Here is a 20,348-nt window from a genome sequence, read left to right as displayed (position 1 = left end):
TCAGAAAATCTATGCAGTTTTCTAGTGTCTAATCTAACTACTCAGTTCTGAAGGCAGAGGGTGAGGCATTTTCATCTGGTTAAACAAAGTGCCGAGTGTTTGTTTTTGTCCTAGAGACAATCCCATTCACAGGCTCCTCCTTACTCTCAGCTGCTGTGACCATTCCTCCCTCTACTGTCTTAGCACCTCACCTTGGCACATGATGCATGGTGTTTGTGATCAGTCACCTTCTGGTGATCTGGTGTTGGCCTTTACTTTGTCAAACTGCTTAGCTGATTGTTGGCAAGGCTGCAGACTGACATGGTCAGGTACCCAGATTCCAGTGCAGGAATCTGCCAGGCTCCACATCTCATGAATTCTGGGCATCATCCATCTGGCCACCAGCAGTGAAACTTCGTTAGCAAGAGACAAAGAGAATATATCTGCGAATTTACAGCACAACGTGGCTCACTGAAGCCAGGTTAGGAGGAGTGCAGTGGTTTTGCTAAGTGTGTGCTTTTTACAACTCTCTTTTATCCCAGTTTCCTCACCAGGGAAAGCAGAGGGGCAGGCATTGAGCTCTTCTCTGTAGTGGCTAGTGACAGGACCCAAGGGAATGGCCTGGAGGTGACCAGTGACAGGACCCAAGGGAATGGCCTGGAGGTGACCAATGACAGGACTGAGGGAATGGTCTGGAGGTGACCAATGACAGGACTGAGGGAATGGCCCTGGAGGTGACCAATGACAGGACTGAGGGAATGGCCTGGAGTTGTCTCAGGAAGGTTAAGCCTGGATATTAGGATGCACCATAGGGTGGTTGGGCACTGCAACAGGCACCCCAGGGAAGTGCTCAGGGTCCCAACCTTGGCAGAGCTCATAGAGCATTTGAACATTCTTGAGCAAATGGTGGATTTTTGGGGCTGTTCTGTTCAGAACAAGGAGCTGGGCTTGGATCTTAGTTGAGTCCCTTCCAACACAGGATATTCTGTGATGCCAGCATAAGGAGGGTAAGCACATTCCTTCTGAGACAGGAGGGAAGAGAAAACTTGCCTGTCTAGTTTGTACAGTCAGCAACTACCAAGTACATCTTGTCCTTTTCTTGAGATTTATGTTTGAGGGTTTAAGTAAATTTTTTTTTTTGCTTTTTGAACAGAAGATTGTTCAAGTCCTGTATGTTTATATAGAAAGTTCTAGTGGAGGTAATCCTGATGCTATTTATCACTGAATGTCACAATAGCATAGCCAGGAGCTCTCTGTATGCTAGGAGAAACATGAAAACACAGTGACTTACATGAAAAAGATAACTTTAAAATAATAATTGAATCTTCTCTTGACAATGGATAAGGGTGAAAGGAATATGGGGAAGAGGGCAGGACCTCCAAAGGCTTGAGGGATGTGGTGCAATTTCAAGTGTAAAGTGAAACATGCCACTGAAATCCATCTATCTCTGCAAGTTCTGCTCCTGGGGAGAGGTTTAGTTTTCATCCCTCTTGAAAGAATCATGCTGTCTGGTGCTCAGGAGCATGAATTCATCTGTCCTGCTGAGAGGTGTCCCTCTTCTGCCAAGTGCTGGTGGGTATCCTGTAGATTGTAGTTCAGCTGTAGTGCTGTGCAGGAGGCCTGAAGGCACCACAGACAAAAGGGCTGAACTTCCTCTCCATTTTCTGGTTTTTAATGACTTTCCCATTGTATCAGAAATATTACTTATTGTATTTCCCATATTACTTGGTAAATATTTGTCATGGTGAGTAATCCGCATGTACATCATAGAAAAGGTCACAGCAAATGTATGATTTGACCACAGAGTTATAAACCATCTCTTTCTTCTGGTGCCAGTTTTTGTGTACAAAAGCTACTTCTCACTGCTGCAGAGAGTCCAGTGGAAGTCCCAGAAATGCAAATATTCTTAGTTAGAAGATGGATGTCAGAACCATCCCCATTATTTACAGGGCAGCTTTGTTTCTGGACAGAAAATGTCCTTGATGTATTTAAAAACACAATAAAAAAACTCCTCACACCAAGGAGTTCAAACCCTCCTTTCCCAATGAGAAAGAAGTTAACTGTGCTGCATGGCACTAGATATAATCTGCTTACAAAGAGGGCATATTTTTGCCAGTAAAGCAATTTATTTAGAAAAAGACATATCAATCTAAGGTAACTACAAATTGCACTAGGAAAATTAAAGTAAGTACCTCAGAGGCACTTGTTGTGTAAGGAATTTTCAAATAGAAACATAGTGGGTGGAAAAATACAATATGTATTGTTTCTGTCCACAGTGTAGATTAGTTGCTGCATTAATATACACTAATGTACATTTATGCACTCCTGCTAATCATATCCAGAGCATTCTGAAGTAAATAGACTCATTGTGTTCCAGCTAGTCCTGTTGTACAAAGCACAGCACTAATCAAGCAAGTTATCTGTGCAATTAGGGAATAGAAATCACTGGGGACATCATGTATTATGATCTGTCTGCTCTATTTTTAAGATCCTGAAATGCAAACAGATAATAAATTGTGTTAGTGGTAAATTTTTATCATTCTATCTTGAAATTAGTGTTAGACAAGCACCCAAATGGCACATATTGTCAGAAATCACTGCTTTCTTTCATCCCTTCCTGCTCCCACTCCCCATGCATGACATGTTGTTAAGCACCTAACTCTCCTTCCTTGCCAGAAAGGCAAGAATGGGGCTACTGTTAGGTCCTGAGCTATCCTGGAGGCAGATGCTTTTCTCTGCTTGCAGCACAGGGAAGGGAGGGACAGAGGGGAGAAATCAGAGGGAATCAGGGAAGCAAGTGCTCTGATCTGTGCAGAACACTCTGAAATGCCCCTTCTGACAGAGAGAGTCTCTGAGTCTGGGGGAGGGAGGGAGGGTGGGCTTGGGCTGGGCATCAGGAAACAAGAATTTGCTCTTTTTGTTTGACTAATTACCATCAGGAGATCTCTGGCAGCCTGAGTCTTTTTATTATTCCTTTTGGAGCTTTTCCAGGTTTTCTTTATCCTAACATATCACCTATTTCCCATAAAGTAATGTAAAATTCTATCAAGTGAAAGGTAGTTTTCAAGTACTAGACCACAAGTAATTTTTAGTCCAAATATTGGTACGAGGATGCACAATATACAGAGTGAACTGTTCAATCCCTCTAGGTAGGGGGGAAATTTCTAAATAGGAATAGTTTTGAAGAGTGAATACATCCCACTTGTTTTTGTGGGTTGAAAAATAACCTAAATATATGTGAAGGCATTTTATTTTCTCTGAATTAATGGTTTATCTCCAAGTGATACAAGCTGAGCACATGTGAGTTCTTTCTGGGGGACAGAGGATTGGTGTCAGTGTGTGTCAGTGGTGTCAGGCCTGGGAGCTCTGAGTAAGGGGCAGTTGTTAGAGGGTGCAGAGGTGGATGTGGACAGCAGGAATTTATCCCCGGTTAGCTCAGAGAGAAAGCCCTCCTTGCACATGAGTATTGAGCAGTGCATCCCAGGGGTGCCTGCTGTCAGGTAATCCATCGATTGCAGATGGATTGCTGCAGGAGGGAGAAGCTCTCAGTCAAAATATGGTTCTCTTGCAGCAGCTGGAGCTGACCAAATTTATTAACTGCCACAAAAGTACTTGGCATGTTTGATCATCCCCTTCCACTCTTTCCTCAGATTCCTCAGTATATAGGTGTTTAGATTTTTTTTTTTTTTTCCCAGAGTGTTTGAATAAAGCGGGTTTGTTTTTTACAGGCTTTCCATAGTGGATAAATCAATAGTTGTAGTCCTGAGGGGCAAGAGGGTGACACTGGCAGCCAGCCATGGGGTTTAAGCCCCAGCCTGTGGAAATCATCTGTTGAGAAAGGGAAAACACATTCAGGCTGCAGAGAAAGGGAAAATTGAGCAAAGGAACTAAACTGGGCAAAGTTAGTGGAAACCAAAAAGGAGTAAGGGCTGCAGATGTTGGGCAGACAGAACAAGACAAACCATGCTGTCTGTCCAGTGTTTTTTTCTCTCCATATTTCTCATGTCTGCTGATCTTTGAAATTTTATGGGAGGTTTGCATTCATTTTCTTACAAGTTTATTTTCAAAATGAAAATCCTGGGATTTGTTGAAGTGAAAGGAAATAAATTTATTACGTTTCAATATTGCAGTGGTTTTGCTATTGAGGTGCTGTAATTTATAACTGGTAGCTTTTCTTGGCCTCTCTTCATTGTTTGATCTTAACTAAATGGAAAATTCAAATTGCAAATATTAATCTGAATTAAAGATGTTTCAAAAAGAGAAAAGACTTCCACTTTCCACCTACAGGCCTTATAGGAGGAATATCTTGTTTTGGAGGGAGGAAAATTAAAAAAAACACACAACCAAAGCAACAAAATAAAGCAAAAGCAAACAAACCAAAGCCAACTGAACTCCCAAAAATTAAACCCACACCCTCCAGAGGGTTTCAGGAAGATGTACCCCAAAGTCCTGGCTCAGTGAAGTGCTTCAGCACTGCTTGGTTTCCAGGAGTGGTGCCTCTTTCAGCATCAATAACCGAGCACTTAGAGCACTGATCAGGCAGCTCGCTCGTTGGAGACAAGATTAGCTTCAGCTGATCATATCTGTAGCAGCTTCTGTCTCCTTCAGAGCTTTCTTCCCTCCCTTGAACAGAAAACAAAAAGAATGTGTTTTTATTCCCCTATGGAAAATTGATTTGGGCTTCTCTGGAAATGTTACCCTGCTGTTTGTATGTTGTACCCTACTTGCAGATGGGGCAATCAACAGTGCCTTTGTGTAAGCTGTTCATCTGTGTCAGAAGATCATGCACTTTTCTCTTAATTAAAAAAGGGGGTGAGGAGTTTTTAATAACTCAATTAAAAAAAAAAAAATCTACTTTATGAAACAACACCATTCAGTGGTGCTTTGTTATACAATTCAGTATGCCCCTATAAAACTGAGTGCCAAAGCAAAAAACAGGATGAAAAAATCCTTTCAGTCCAGAAGCACAGCTGGGCTGCAGCTCTGGTGCCTTGCAGAGAATCAGAGCTCTCTGGAATACTCACTTGGATTGTCACATAGTCCTAAATACATGGCTTGGATGTGGGCCTCACCCTCCATTGGTTGGGATGAGCTTGGTAATTTTGGGAGAGAACATGGTGCCATCTGAGTGCTTGTCTGAACAGCATCATCTGCTCTCTCAAGGGGATCTGGCTGCACTTTGGTGACTCCAGTGTTTCAGTATTCTGTCAGAACAACATTGGGGCACATCCAGGTCCTCTGGGTCCTATCTTTTAATAATATAACTTCTCTTCACCTTTAATCTTCTTCCCACATTCTCTTCCTCCTGTTACCAGGTGGAAAGCCAAGGCTAATGAATCATCCTTTTCCATGCTGGGCCCTCACTGGTGTCTGTAGGTTGTGGTTTTAATGGGCAGGGTGACAGAGGATAGAGGCCAGGAGCAGGGTTCAGTGCACAAGTTTGCCTTAGGATCACTATCAGTGTAATGCTAGTTTAAAAAAAATTTAAAAAAAAACTAAAAAAGGGGAATTTTTTTTGAGTAGCTAACAGCAACTTACTTTTGCCAAAAACATGTCAGTTCAGACAATGAAATCAGATGAAGAAAAGGGAAGTTTACAGGAGCCATGGCTAAGTAAGCATATTCCTTTCCACCTGAATCCAAGCAATGGGGATCCCCATGTTCAAAACTGGGAAATATAATTGTGGCTAATGCACATACAACACCTTAGATGCAGAAGGACACCGATTTTTAAGTCTTGAAACTCTTGAAAATGTGACTTTTGTCCCTGTAGTTTCTGAAGTTGTCTGTCTTACTTCTTGTATCCTCCCTGTACAGCATTTCTGAACAAGCATCAGAGGATTTGCAAGGCAATGCAAAATGACATTGGAGATACCAGCCCCAAACAAAGACAGGTGAATGTATGATAGATACCAAAAGGTCAAATTCTGCACTGACATTTACCAAGACGTCTCTATAGGTCTTGATATTTTTTTCTATTATCCCCATGCTTACATTTTATATTCATGTTGTCCAGATTCTGCAGTTCTCACCTCCAAGCACACCTCTTATTTTAACCATCTCTTTCTACCTGTTCTCCTCTACATGTGCCCATATCTTGATATAATTGCTATGTACCTCACTATACATATGAAGATTTTTTAATTGTTTTATTTCAAGGCAGACCATAGAAGCAGAAGTAGGTAGCCTCATAAGTCTCACATTCTGCCTCTTTGTGGATACCATGAAGTTAAAGGAAGTTCCGCCCCATTTTCTAATGGTACCTAGATAAAACCAAGATATTAACTGCAAAATAACCAGAAAACCAAGCTTATCCTTAAATGAAGAATTTCTGAAGGCCAGGGAATAGTTGGTCTGAATCCTGAACTTTGCTCTTTGGATTTGTGAATGCATCAGTAACTTAGATTTCTCATTACTGCGTGCAGATAATGGGCTATGGCAGCTTTGAGGCTCCCCAAGTCCACTGTGGTGTCATACTGACTGTAATTTAAAAGGTGGTGTTTGAAGAACTTAAAGATTACAAAGTTAGGGTCTAATTTGTTTGGAATTGCTAAAGTTCTTTGTGCCCCCTCAGTTCAACATCCTTGTTCATGCTCTAAAATACACGGTTTTGAGTACTTGAAAATTTATATCAATGTGCTGCTTCTCTTTTTTTCTGAATTTGAGTACCTGCCATGGGTTGTAAAAGGATCTTGCAAAATAGAAGGGATCTTTAAAACTGTGCTGTTTAAGGTTGTGGAGGGGCACTCACCTTGTCAAAGCTTCCTCAGTGATGGGCAATTGCTTAACAGGGTCTTTTGTACAGGCAGTGTGTTGGAAGCATTACTGTCACCTCGTGTATCTCCCCTTAAGTTAAATCAGAAGGACATATCTGGCCATTAAAATGTAGTACCTAAAAAAATGGCGCGAACTGCTTGTGAAGTTCCATGTGAAACAACTTCAGTTAAAGGTATTTCTGAGCTTTCTTTTTTCTATTGTAAGCCCTAAGCCCTTACCCTCAACCAGAACATGATTGCAAATTAAATGTATTCATAGATGCTTCAAGACAAGACAATGCAAGACAGCACAATGAAGTCAGAATAATCCTGTGGTAATCACACCACTCATAGGCAGAAACTCAAATTTTCTTTTTTTTTCCTTTTCTACTCTTTTGTGCCTTAGTTGCTTCATCAGCAAAAATCTGGGTCACACGGGGTGGGTGTTCATGGGGTTTTTTAAACCATTCCAGAGTTAGCAGAGCCACAGAAATGTGAAACATTCTTCTTGCAGTAATATTGCTAATCATAAAATGATGTGTGATTAAGTGCAAATTAAGTAGTAAAACAAAACAGCTGAGTGAATAAAAAGATCATTAAACTGAACATAAGGTGATATTAGGAGCATAAAACTGCTGAGAAACAAGTTTATATCAGAGTAACAAATAGGTTCTCTAATCTGCGATCTGTATCTCTCAGCTTGTACTCAAAAAGCACTTCCTGTCTTTTAAGGGAAACGGGTCTTTAAGTACTCAGAATGCAGGAGCAAGTTTCCCTTCTTGTCAGTCTGCATGAGCAGAACATGATTGGGAAAGAGATTACAAAGAAATAAAAGGATATTTGAAGTGTCAGTGATGACAAAGTATGATCCAATTCTGCTGCTGCTCTTTTTAAGTGGAGTGGTAAAACTGCATTTTTATGTAAAGTGACTTTCCCCTTTTGGTTCATCTCCTTTTTAAAGTGCATATGGAGAATAACTCGTTCCACTGCTGTTGCCTCCTTTCACGGGTGAGTTTTGATCAGAAGGAAGCTTTTGATGTCAGGTAACGTTTACTCTATTTCATTGGAACCAGTTACGTGATCTCTGTCAAAGAGCGAGCGCTTTGCTCTCCCTCCATCTGCAGCCTTCCTGTTGGAATTAGCCCTGGGCGCTCACCAGTCACATCTCTGAACTGCTGCATCCCAACACGCTTTTTGTTTCACCTGTGAATTGTGCAAGTGCAAACCTTGGTGTACACAGAGCAGCTCTGTAGTTTTGTCTGCTACTTCAGTGGATTCTTTGTGCCATTCCCACGTTGCCTTTTTTTTTTTCTCTTTTGCTTCACTTGCAATGTGCTGCAGCTCATGTGTTTGCTGCTAGATAAGAGAGTCAACTTTGCTCTAATTTTAGTTTTCCACAGCTCCACATCATTCTTAAATAAGACTTTATTTGGCATGACACTGGATTTTTTGTAAAAGGAAGAATAGGACAGGTAACACTTTATAAAATTAGAAATAACCAAGCATAATATAGAAAAGAAAAAAACAAGTTTGCTTAGGTACTTCAGTGAAACCAGCAGTAGACTTTCCTACTGATAACATATCAAATGTACAAGTTGTGGACCTGTATTTTAGAGGAAAAACTGTATTTTAGATTTTAGGTCACTGAAGAATATCATTGCCAAGGATTAGATTTTCAACCAAAAGGTACTCTTAGTCTTGGTGAGGGAAACAGAATTACAAACCTCAAGTAGCTGTGCATAGCTGCAAACCAGATGCTACAGCACACTTCTGATCTAACCACTCAGCCAACATCCACACTGGAAATGGAAATAGTTTTCAGGAGAGCAATGATGTTCATCCATTCTCTCTGTATAAATACAGTTGTCTCTTCTTGTCTCCCTCATTGTCCTCATCCTATGAACTTATATGTATGAGGGACAGATTTTTTCCATGTGTAGAGAAGCAAGGCTTATTGCTGGCTTCTCTAACTTGGAAGCTTCTGTCTGTAACAATTTCACCAACAATGGGGATGTTTATTGAGTGGAAACCCACTAGAGGTTGGGCATTTCAATTAGAGAGCATCACTCCTTGCCAGAGCCTACCATAGCAGATGTCTCATTTTCTAATACAGTACTGAATTCTTCCTGACATTTAAATTTTTGTCATGGCAATGCTCTTCTGCAGATATGGAGGCAAACTAAATTAATCTGCTGTGCTTTAAGGGGAGGAGAAAGGGTTTGAGTCTTTGTGCATGTGTGTGAAGAATATGGCATGACAAATAGCAAAACTCTTGATGGCTTTGTTACGGCTGTTGTTTGTTTTTTAAGTAGCAGAAAAGTATTCTGAAGACATATGGAAATGCAAAACAGTCTAAGCAATGAGAACTATCTGATCGGCTATGTGGTGAAAAGCAGGTGTACTGTGTGGGAGGGCAATGGAATAGCCTCCAGAACTTTATTTGTGAGAAGGTCCTTTATCTTTCTCCAGCAGAAGTGTGGCAAAACTGCCTTTTCAAAACTGGATCAAGGAACACTACAAATACATTCTTCTCATCTCCCATTTATCCATCCATGTCTGTCATACAACCCATTTATTTTAGGCTCCAAGGAAAGTGGAGAAATTAAATTTTCTGCCAACTTGATTTCAATGCCATCTTCCTTTGTTTCAGATTAATTGGTGCACAGTGTGATGTTCTTAAGTAAGCTGTTACCTAACACAGTGGAAGTGGTGAAGAGGCAAGGGGATACCTGACAGTGACAGTACAGCTGCTCCCTTCCAGGTGTACTGTGGCCTTTCAGATGTGACTCAGGGTCTTCAGCTTCTCTTCAGAAAACCACTGATGGTCCCAAGACGAAATAAGTTCAGTGGTTGTAGGCACAGAAACATAATAGTGCTTCATACAAAATTTACCCAAGGCATCAGAAAGAAAAACTTGCCCAGTACTACTTAGGTGTCCTGTGCACCTTTAAGGTTATTTCTCATGTTATGGACATGCTGAGATGCATGATCTTGGAAATTACTTGAGACCTGTCCTTTCCTGCAGGTATTCAAGCACGCTCCTAAATTTTCCCTCTGAGATATTTTTTTTAAATGGAAGCATGTTAGAAAGGTATTGGCTTCTGTTTACTTGAAGGTGAAGAGGAACAGCCATTAGTTGGACATTTTCCCTCAAAAAGGGAACAGTCTCTTTTTAAAAATCACAATTAAAGCAGCCTTGCTCTTATTAGATCTTTCTGGCAAAAGCTCAGTTACCTTGTCTTTAGGAGGAGCAATGAGGGCAAGTGAGGGTGGATAAAGGGGAAAGCAATGATGAGAGAACAGCTAGAAATTAGGGCCCACAGAAATGGGGGAGATCAGTTTCATCCAGCTCTGCCTTTGGATCCATCTCTGTTCTTGCTGAAATCAGTGGTCTGGCTCCCACTTCCTGCAAAGGCATGAGAAGGAATGCTGAGCCCACAGTGCTGTCTGTTTTCTCAGGATACATGTTTTGGAGATGAAGAGAAATGGAAAATCATCAAACGCTCTGTCAGCAATTGCATAATTGGCTGTTTGCTGCAGTGTGATAGCTGCAGATAAGAGCGTGGGCCTCAGCTCGCTGTAGATCCATCCCCACCCTTCTGCACACCTCTTGGTAAAGATGTGGGACAGACTACCCAAGACAGATGTGCTAAAAGAAACAGAATAACTGGAATCATCTATATCCATGGGTTTTATGAATGATATATTGGAAAGAGCATTAAATACCAACAGGAGTCCAAGTGCGAAGCCTGCATTTTTCTGTTCCAAGCTCGCAGATGGGTAATTCACTATGCAAGAGATTTTCATGACCAACATTTCAAGCAATACTGTTTGCCTTGGACCAGCTTTCTTTAGAAAGAGTTTAAAAAAACCTTAATTTTTTGTATCTGGAAGTTTTGATTTCTTTTGGATAGAGAGTAAAGAGAGGAAGCAAAGAAAAAAGCTGCTTGGGGAATTTTCCCCCCCTGCTCCTTAAATGACTGAGAGAACACAGGAGTCTTTGTTAAATTCAGTTAAACTAGAAAGCGGCAACTAAAGGTTGGATGGCAGTGAGTCTTTCATAAGATGTGTGCTATGCTGTGAAAGTCAGTGCCACATGATTTCATTCTAGCTAGAAATTTAATAAAAACCATAAAAGTGGTTGAAGTATTAATAATATTTTAAATACTTTTTCAAAATAGAAGGCTTTAAAAGACATCTGAGGCTTTGTGGTATAAGCTCTTTCTTAGACTACAGTGAAAGAACTTGTTGTATCATCCTTTCTTCTCTCTCCCCTTCCTCTATTTCTTCCACCAGTGGCTGTTGTCCAGCTTGCATTCTCAATCACCAAACTCCATACCAAACTACTCTGAGTTTTCCCACTTTGGACAAACTGAGCCTGCTCATTGTGAACAGCAGTCTCAAACGCATTGCTCCAGGACACAGTGTTAAGTGTTACTCTGTTTGCCAAGCAACAAGCTGTGAGTTAATGCTCCTGGGTGCCCACCCTCCTGTTTTTGTCAGATTCCTGCTTGTGTTTAGCAGGCAGTGAAAGCAGAGTGCTGCTGATTTTGGTACAATTCCCGGTACTGAGTTACAGTAACTATCTAGAATCCTTTCTGGCTAAAAGGATTCTACCTTAGCATGCTTGCTGATTCCCCCCTCATTTTACTGGGCAAAATTCCCTCTTGTAATTGGCCAAATGAGCCTTCCTAAATGACAGTGCCTCACCTGGTGCTTAAATGCCCATGGAGCTGATGAGGATTTCTCGTGTACATGTTCAATATCTGCACACATGCACGAGTGCATACTGCTTTTTAGATTTTAAAATGCAAGCCCACTCTGGGGAATGTTTTCCTTTCTCCCAGAGGGAAGCTTTTAAATATCTATATTTAAATAAACGTAAAAACCTCTGGTAATTAGTTGGCAGTAATAAGTTTTGCATGTTTGTTTTCTCACCCATGTCCACCTAACATTGTGGATAATGAAGACAGGTGATAGAGCAGCACTAAAATTTCTGTCCAATCAAGATCAGCATGAGGTTTATGCTGGCAAGAGTGAGGAAAAACAATGGTGTAACCACACACAAGATACCTTAAGCATATTTTTCCCCAAATTGCAAATATTATTTCAACAGAGAAGCAAATATTTTGCCCTCTATTTTGTCCCACAGTCATCACTGCTAAAGTTTAGAGGTTGCTTGCCCCTTTCAACTGCAGCCTCCACATGTGAAAATGCAACATTGCTATGGTAACAAGCTGCTTCTCCCATCCATAAAAATAAAGGGCCAGCTTTTCTTCCCCAGTGATAACATCTTATGTTTAACTGCCTTGAGCAGTGCTGACAGGGGCAATCCTTGTTACAATAGCTGGCTCCTCTTGGTCAAGCAAATTAAAAAACTACCTGAGGAAGCTGACTGTGATGGGCCCAATCATAAATCCTTAACTCGGACTGATATTCAGCACTTTAAACAAATGGATGAGTGTCCCTCTGGCCCTCCCTCCCTGCGAGGTGCAGAGCACTCATTTGGTTTCTTATTTAGAGTAATACATGATGTTGAATTCCAAGTGTTTTGTTTGTTTTTTTCAAATGAGGTTTCAGTCCAGAGTGCTTTAGGTTAGACACAGTCTGGTAACAAGTACCAGGGACTGCTTTCTAAGACACTTCACAGGACTAGAGGTAAAATACAGTAATTACAAAAATGTACACAGCCCTCTGGCTGGAGATCATTGCATTGTGTCCTCTGTAGGGTTCCTGGGCACCTCTTGCCAACCTTCCTCTGCTGTACCCAAATGCTTCTCATGTGCCCTGCTTAAGGACAATGCTGTTCTCAACGTGCAGCTGAAAAATGAAATGGAGAATGGGAAGGAAGAGCATTTTTACTCAAATGTATTTAGAGCAGGCTGTGCTACAAATTGCGGGTAGATAATTTACAGGTTATTGAGTTTAGTCAAAGGTGTGGAGCTGAAAATCCAAGTGTTTCTGATCACACCTCTAATACTGGAATGTACTAAGCTGGGGAGAAGGATGGTAGGACCTGTGCTGAAGGGACTTGCCACAATAGCCCAAGAAACTGATCCCACAGCAGTGAGATGAGCAAGAAAGGCAAATTGGCATCCTAGTGTTCAGTTATCCTTATTCTGAAATGCTCTCTACTTACTCCCTCTATTATTCAGGTGAAATTTGGTACAGCAGGCTTAAAACTTGGTCCTCCCCAGCAGAGATGCTGTTTGGGAGAAGGATGGTTTGGAAATGTTGTCTGGAGTGCCAGTACTTTGGTACTTGAGTGTAGATCAATACCTATTGGAATCTGTATGTATTTATCCTAAGACAGAAACAATGTACAGACATCTAGAGCCTGAGACAGGCTCCATAAAATGAAGTAATTACACTTAATGCTAAATATTCCCTGCATAAAACAAAATAATTACGCTTAATGCTAAATATTCCCTGCAGGGCTTGCCACTGTGGGAAAATGTAAAGAATTTTTGAAGTGTACCAGAGTGTTCCATTAATGTTTCAAAATTCATCCCAAACGTTGCCAATATGCCTGTATTTCACAGCAAAAGCTAATCCTTCCCAAGGTCTGAGGGCATGAAGCCATGTTTACTCGTTGGCTAATAGCAGGCTTCAGCCCCTGACAAGTCAGCCCACTGATACACAGCATGCAGTGGTAGCTGTTACTGCAAATGGACAAAAAAATATAGGTTTAAATAACTTGTATGGCTTTTTGTGCACTTGGCATGCAAGCATCATCTTGTGCAAAGGTTATTCAGGGCCATTCCAGCCCTTTCTGTACTTTGCTTAATTGGAGTCCAAAAGCATTTGATAGATAAAAAGATGCTTCTGCAAGCACATTTGAATTGAGGTCTTTGAGATTTCAGAGAATTTTCCGCTGCCTTTACCGGTTTATAAGACAAGGCACCTGGGGAGCACTTTTCATTCCTGCAGCCATAGCTCGTGGGCTCGCTCAGTGGTGGGAGGGTAGGTCAGACAGTGCCTCTGTGTTCAGCACAGCTCCCTTTGAAGCACTGATGTGATGCTGTTCCGGGGTGATGGCAGTCCTTAGGAAGCCTATATTCCCATCCCTTTTAAGAGACCAGAGGAAATAATTGGTTTGTAATGGTTGCCAACAGGGCAAACACTGTGAGAGGGCTGTTATGTGTTTCTCTGCTAAGTGATCGCTCCATGGGACCTCCTTTACCGATTTTGAACACACCTGGGGCAGCTTCCAGTAGTCATCCAAGGCACCCCTCTGTGTGTGCTCTGCTCAGGCTGAAAGAGCCTGAAAAAACTTTGGCTGCAGCACTGGAGGTGTGTGATGCAGGCCCACGCTTAGTGTATTTGGTCTGTGCATCTGTTCTGCACTGACTGAGGGATAGGCAATTGATTCTTAATTGTTAATATTGTTGGAAGGTGGTTTTTTTTTCAATGATTTTTCAAGTGTAAAAGTCCACCAAACACCATTTTTTCTCAATGTGATTATTTTAAACAATATCAGTTACTTTCTCCCTCTTTGCTTTCTTACCTTGCTCAGTAAAAGCCTTTTCTCAAGTAGTCAACGCTGAAGCAGTGTATCTAAGAATAATTTTTGCCTTTGCATGCAACAAATAATTAAAGAAAACTACCCACTGCTGATGTGCTACTTCCTGGGACTTTACCATCATTCCACCATTATCAGTGTGGAGTAAAATTACCTTTTTTTTCCTGAGGAGGGAAGGAGGCATGCGGAAGTTTGATCAAACTCTAAGATTTCTATGCTTGTTCTTGGTGTCCTCAGTTTCATCACCCTGTAAAATTAGTCCTCTTCTACCTCTTCTTTGTTTTTTTTTTTTCTCTGTTCCTGTTTTTGGTTTTGTTTTGGGGTTGTTTTTTTTTTTTCCTTTTTACGGTAGGGCAATATCTGTAAAATGACCCAGCAGCACAAACTACTTGAAAGCTCTCAATCCTTATAGATCAGTCTTGAGAATTTGTGATGAATTTTATCAGCCTTTAAATGAAAATGTTCTTCTCTTCTCCAAGTTTCCTGTTTTTTTTTAAGTTTTAGTGTGAAACCCCATCAAGATCTCAGTGGGTGAATTGAGACCGAGTACAATGGGTAGAGGGGTGTGTTTATCTTGGAACATTTCTCACTGTGGAGGAGAAGAGAAAGGAAAAGTGAGAATGACCTTTCCAATCCTGTCTTGGGCTTTACTTCTTGGAGACAGAATGAAAAAAAGAGAAAAAGACATCTAGGTTTGCCAAAGAGCATCATTAGAATGAAAACAGGCAAAACTCAATAGACAAATTATCTTCCTGTAACTAGTCAGCTACAGGTGTAAGCTTAGATTAAAATCATCCTTCTCTTAGGGCAGCAACATCGCTTGTGATAGAACAAAGCAATTTTGATATTTAGATAATTTAATTGAAAATAGAGAGGGTTTGAGACAATAAGCAAAGCTCTGGGGGCTCCCCTTGTGCTTCTGGGGCATGGTGGCTTTTTGCCTGGGGGTCCTGCTCCTCTGCTGCAGAAGCACAGGACTGTGCAGATTTCCCCTCCCTACCTGGGACTGCTGCATTAAAACACAAAGGGGGAAAAAAGATAATGAGCCTTTTTTCAATTTATATCTGAGCGGTGTGGAAGGTGTAGCAGAAGATAAATGCAAAATCAGGCTTCCTGTCCCTATAAAACAAGTAATAATTGATGCACTTTTAACTGTGTGCACCTCATTACACAGCAGTAAATGTTGATGCCAATATCTTACAGCTGGCTACATTTGAAAGCCCTGCACGTTTAATTGTAGGGTACCATTTAGAAGGGAAACTCTCCTCAAAGACCACACAGGCATTACTGGAAAGGATATTGTGGTGTGGGAGAGATCCAGTGGTAGGCATCCAATGGTTTGCTTCCACCTGAACTTAATGGATGGTAATGCATCTTTTATGTCATGGATAATGATAAATTTACTACGCTAATAGGTCCATATGCCATAAGAATAGACCACTGCTCCAGTAAGTTCCTCTCTTCTATGAAAAATTGCTGGTGTATTGAGGAGAGGTTGACAGATAAATTGCTGGATGCTACCATCTTTGGTACGATGATGAACTATGTCTCCAGTGGAAACTATTGAATCAAAGTCTGTTAATGAAAGAAGGAGGGGAAAACAAGAAATTAGGTAAGGAAGATAATCACTTCAATTCTCTTAAGTAAACACACATAGAATAGGACTGTTATAAGGAAGGGCTCTGCTGGACTGCTGAGCTACAAAGCAATTCTTAAAACTATTCAAATATTTACTTCTAATAATACACTTCCAAGGCAGTTGGTAATCCTTTATTTTTCATATTACCTCAGCATTCAAAAAATATGTTCCACTATCTATTTAAAATGTATTGAACTATCAATCAAAAGATATTAAAATAGTTTGGTTTTTTACAATTTCAGAATTACTTGGAAGAAATCTATCCCATACCTAAGATGTCTGTAAGTCCCTCCTTTCTCTCCCCTATTTCCCTTTCTCCCTCTTACTCTTGTCTTTCCTTTTACCTTCATCCCCAGAGTGCAGTACACATCAGCTTAGTGGCAACAGAGAAATACATTCCAGAAGAAGCTACAGTCACCTCTTTAGACCCTAAATGCAGATGGCCTCCCTTAAAATGGAGCAGTAGTGCAGGTAGAGGAGGGGAAGATGCTGGCAAACAGATGTTTATTTTTTGAATGCAAATTTCCATTGAGTATGTGAAGAACCTCTGTAAGAGACACCAGGAGATCTGCTGTGTGAGGATCTTAAGTGCATCATTAGCATTATTTTGGCTTAACTTTAGCTGAAATATTTTAATAGAAATTAAAGGTAGTGTTTCTTACTGGAGATCTCTTCAGCAGTGAGAAAAGCATAGGAAAAAAAATAAGATTGCCATTTTCAGCAGATTGTCACAAATTTGGGCCAAGTGGAACTGTGTCAGCTGATCCTGCTGGAGGTCATGGCTCAGGTCTTTTCACAATGGGACTGGATGGAGAATAGATGACATTTGTCCAGAATCAAAAATAAACACAATTATCATCATCATTACAGTCTTATTGTTTGCTGCACCAAAGAGTGAATGTCACAACTGTGGGGGTTTTGTAAGGGCTATTATTAGATCTTGACCCTGAAAATATGTGCCAGAACTCTGCTAAAAAGAACGAAAAATGACATTTTATTTGAAAGAAATTCATTCTCCTTAAGCAAAATAAAAGCATGAATTTAACACTCAGCTATCATCTTTGAAAAGGCACAGTAGAATTTCTTCTTTGTGAATAACGAGAGAAAATGGACAATTGCGAGCCAATTTCTGCTCTAGGGGCTTAAAATCATCTCTGCCAGTGTCATAGAAAAAAATCCAATTAACTCCAGTAAGCACTGGGTCAGGCCCATATTTTGTAGGGTATCTTGCTAGTAGAGTCTTCCCAACAGTTCCAAACTCACGGGGCAAAACAATTATCAGTGTCAGGCTGCAGTCTGCAAGGGCTGCATATGCTTGCATCAAAACTCAATATGATCCCCCTTTATTACTGCTGAAATATATGTCAGCCTTCATTGTGCTCCTTTCCTGCACATTTGATTAAAGAATTATATAAAGTGAAGCTGTTTGAAAATACACATATGGTACTTAAAGGATTTCAGATTTTTAATTATTAGTTTATCATGCCTTATAAGTAGCAGAGGGAAAAATGGAAAAGTTGTGGTCAGGGCTGTGTGCATCTTGGTTTTCCTTTTAAAGCAACTTCAGACAATGCTCTTGTATTGCATTAGTAGTGCTGATTTCTTCTCTGCTGGGGCCCAGGAAATGAAACCTTAAACAGGCTCAAGGGCTGCTAAACCAGTAACCCAGATGTCTTCATTGACTGGAAATCTCTGCAAGCACAATGGGCAGATTTATTTATTTTTTTTTCCATTGCTGTTGACATGGAGTTAGGTAGTAAAGTTACAACAAAACAGCTCCAATGCAAACAGATTTTTGGAGGCAGACTCAGTTTGTTGCCCGAATGATAAAGGACACAAAACTCGGATAAGTTTTGTGCGGCGCTTTATTGAAGGGCCCGGGGCCTGCAGACTAGCGTCCCCAAAAACAGAACCCAAAATTCACACATGGGTGTTTTCCTTTTATACACAAGCAATTCATAACAAAGTCTCCAAGAAACAGTGGCCCTTCGCCAAACTACGGACCCTTGTAATACATTCCCTAGTTCACGAACAAAATCATAAATCTTCTACCTGTCCTATTGTATGCTATCCCCAAACCGGTTAGTCTTCTTACTCTCCTACCCTGGCTTAATGTTTATTAGGTTTCTAAAGCTACTTGCCAGGTTACACAAAACTCAATCACATAATATCAACGGCTACAAAATTATTTTTACAAACCAATTCACACAAAACTCATAACTAAACTATAATAAAACATTTTGCTAAATTTCATTTCTTTTCCAACAAGTTCATAGTGATGATGAGTAAAAGCCTTTTGAGTTGCAGGACTCAGACTCCTGAGTAAGCTCTAACCAAGGTACCCGGAGTACCAAAAGTGGTCATATTTAGTGGCCAGAGTGCGAAGCCACCTTGCATTTCCTCTTTGGGTTCGAAGCCTTTATCATCAGCCTAATTTCCAGTGACTGTGGCAGTGGAATTAACATGTAAGGAAGAAAGCAAATGCAAAAGTGACTGTAAGAGTTTGTGAGGCAGAGATTGCACCCAGAGGATTGTGAACAGTAGAGACCTGATGGAGGCTATTTCAGCAGAGGACATGTTTTGGTTTGCAGTTCTGCTCTCAGAAGCTTGTTCTTTCAGTGCTCAGGCTTCCTCAGTTGGCTCCACCACACCTTTACTCTTTGCTTTTCCATCCTTTGCCCCAACCTTTTGATGACCAAAATGTCTCTCTCTACCCTTGGCAATCTGGGCAAATTTCACCTAACTGGGTTAGTAACTGGGTTCTCACTCTGATATGGTACTAATAATTTGGAATAATGCAAAATTCATCTTCTGGTTTTAAGCTGTGTTTACCTAACAGGAACACAGTTCCCAGTCATAACTAAGTTTTTATGTTTATTGTGGCTATCCACTCCTACAGAGTGCTGGAACAGTAGTCAGTGCACGTATTATTAAATGCATAGCCATTTCCCAAACATTTCCTGGCAAATCCCACTAAATTACTCTTGAGAATAAAAAGCTTAATTAATTATGCTGAATGTTCGGGCATTGGATCCAAAATACCACAATAGAGAATTTAAGGGAGGAAAAATATTTGAAAAGAAATCTTGTTATGCTCCTGTTTATGCCAAAAGCCATATAATTGTTCAGCTTTATTTGTGAATATAAAAATGGAAGTTTTATCCCCATGATCATTTTAGCAAGGAAAATACAGATAATATTTGTCAACCGTAAACAACTAATTCTAATGGGAAGGAAAGACTCTAAATTGATGAAGACATGAGCATGAGATAGGAGTTTATCAAGGAATTGCAGGGGATTCTGCCTGGGACAACAAATAAAAATAATTAATTTCACAGTATCATTGCCTGCTGAAACAAACAGATGATTTAAAAAAAAAAAAAGAAGCAAAAGTAATTCTCACATCAAAATGTCTTACCAGTATTTCCTTAACTGTCTTACTTTCAATAAAATACTGTCCTCTCGTTCCCCTCTGGCTTGTACCCAGTTTCAGGACTTTTTCTCATTGTAGCCTCCGTTTCTCTACCTGTGGCCTGAGTCTAATGGAACTCATGGTCCCGAATATTTAGAATGTCTTGGTAAGAGTTTTTGGGTGCAGACAGCCATTTCTTCTGCAGTCCTTCCATGTGAAAAGGCTGCTTTTCATGTAAGCAAAGAAATGTCATTGAAGTACAGAAGATCCCATTTTATGCTGCCTTCTAATTTATGCAGTAGAATAAGCTTCTTGAGAAACTTAATAGTCATTTAGTAGTTGTTGAGATTCTATTTAAGATTTAAATATTAGACCAAAATGGAAGCTTACATATCCTTTGGTTTGACTCTGGTATGAATAACACCACGCCTCCAGTTTTCCCATTAATTTTCTTCGGGAAGAACTTGGGCTGGATGCAGCTGCTACACTGCATCTAGAGCAGACCTGGGTGCTGCATCTACCTCTATGATCCAGGCATCCACACTTGGAGAGGTGGAGGGAAAAAACCAACAACAGCCTTGCTATTAATAATAGAGGAATATTGTATTTTGTGGCCCTAGCTGAGGAACAAAGATGTCACGGAAGAGTGGAATTGCGAGGCATAATTTTTGTGTGAGTTAAAGTTCAAACCCATTCTTGAAAACAAACAGCTTCTAAATTTAGCATGCTTTATCTACTCTTTTTCAAGCTCCCTCATCACCACTTTGCACCCATTAGGCTGTGACATCCGTCATCCCCTTGGCCCAAAGAGGCAAGGGATCTGATCAGTTGGAGATGAGCAGAGAGAGCCTGACACCATCAGCCAGTGCCCACCCAGGCAGAGTGCTCTGATCTCCCTCTGCTTTGAAATATTCAATTAAAATAGGTGTAAAGGATTGACAAGACCCACTGAAAGTGGCTCAATATTTCAAAGAGAAGAACTTGTCATGCTGGGCTGCAGGGTGTGAGAATCTACATAGGAGGGCAAAGAGAAAAAGATTTT

The sequence above is a fragment of the Zonotrichia leucophrys genome, chromosome 7 (genome assembly GCF_028769735.1).
Source record: "Zonotrichia leucophrys gambelii isolate GWCS_2022_RI chromosome 7, RI_Zleu_2.0, whole genome shotgun sequence".
Taxonomy (NCBI): Eukaryota; Metazoa; Chordata; class Aves; order Passeriformes; family Passerellidae; genus Zonotrichia; species Zonotrichia leucophrys.
The sequence above is the reverse complement of the archived record's forward strand: the minus strand, read 5'-3'. Positions refer to the sequence as shown.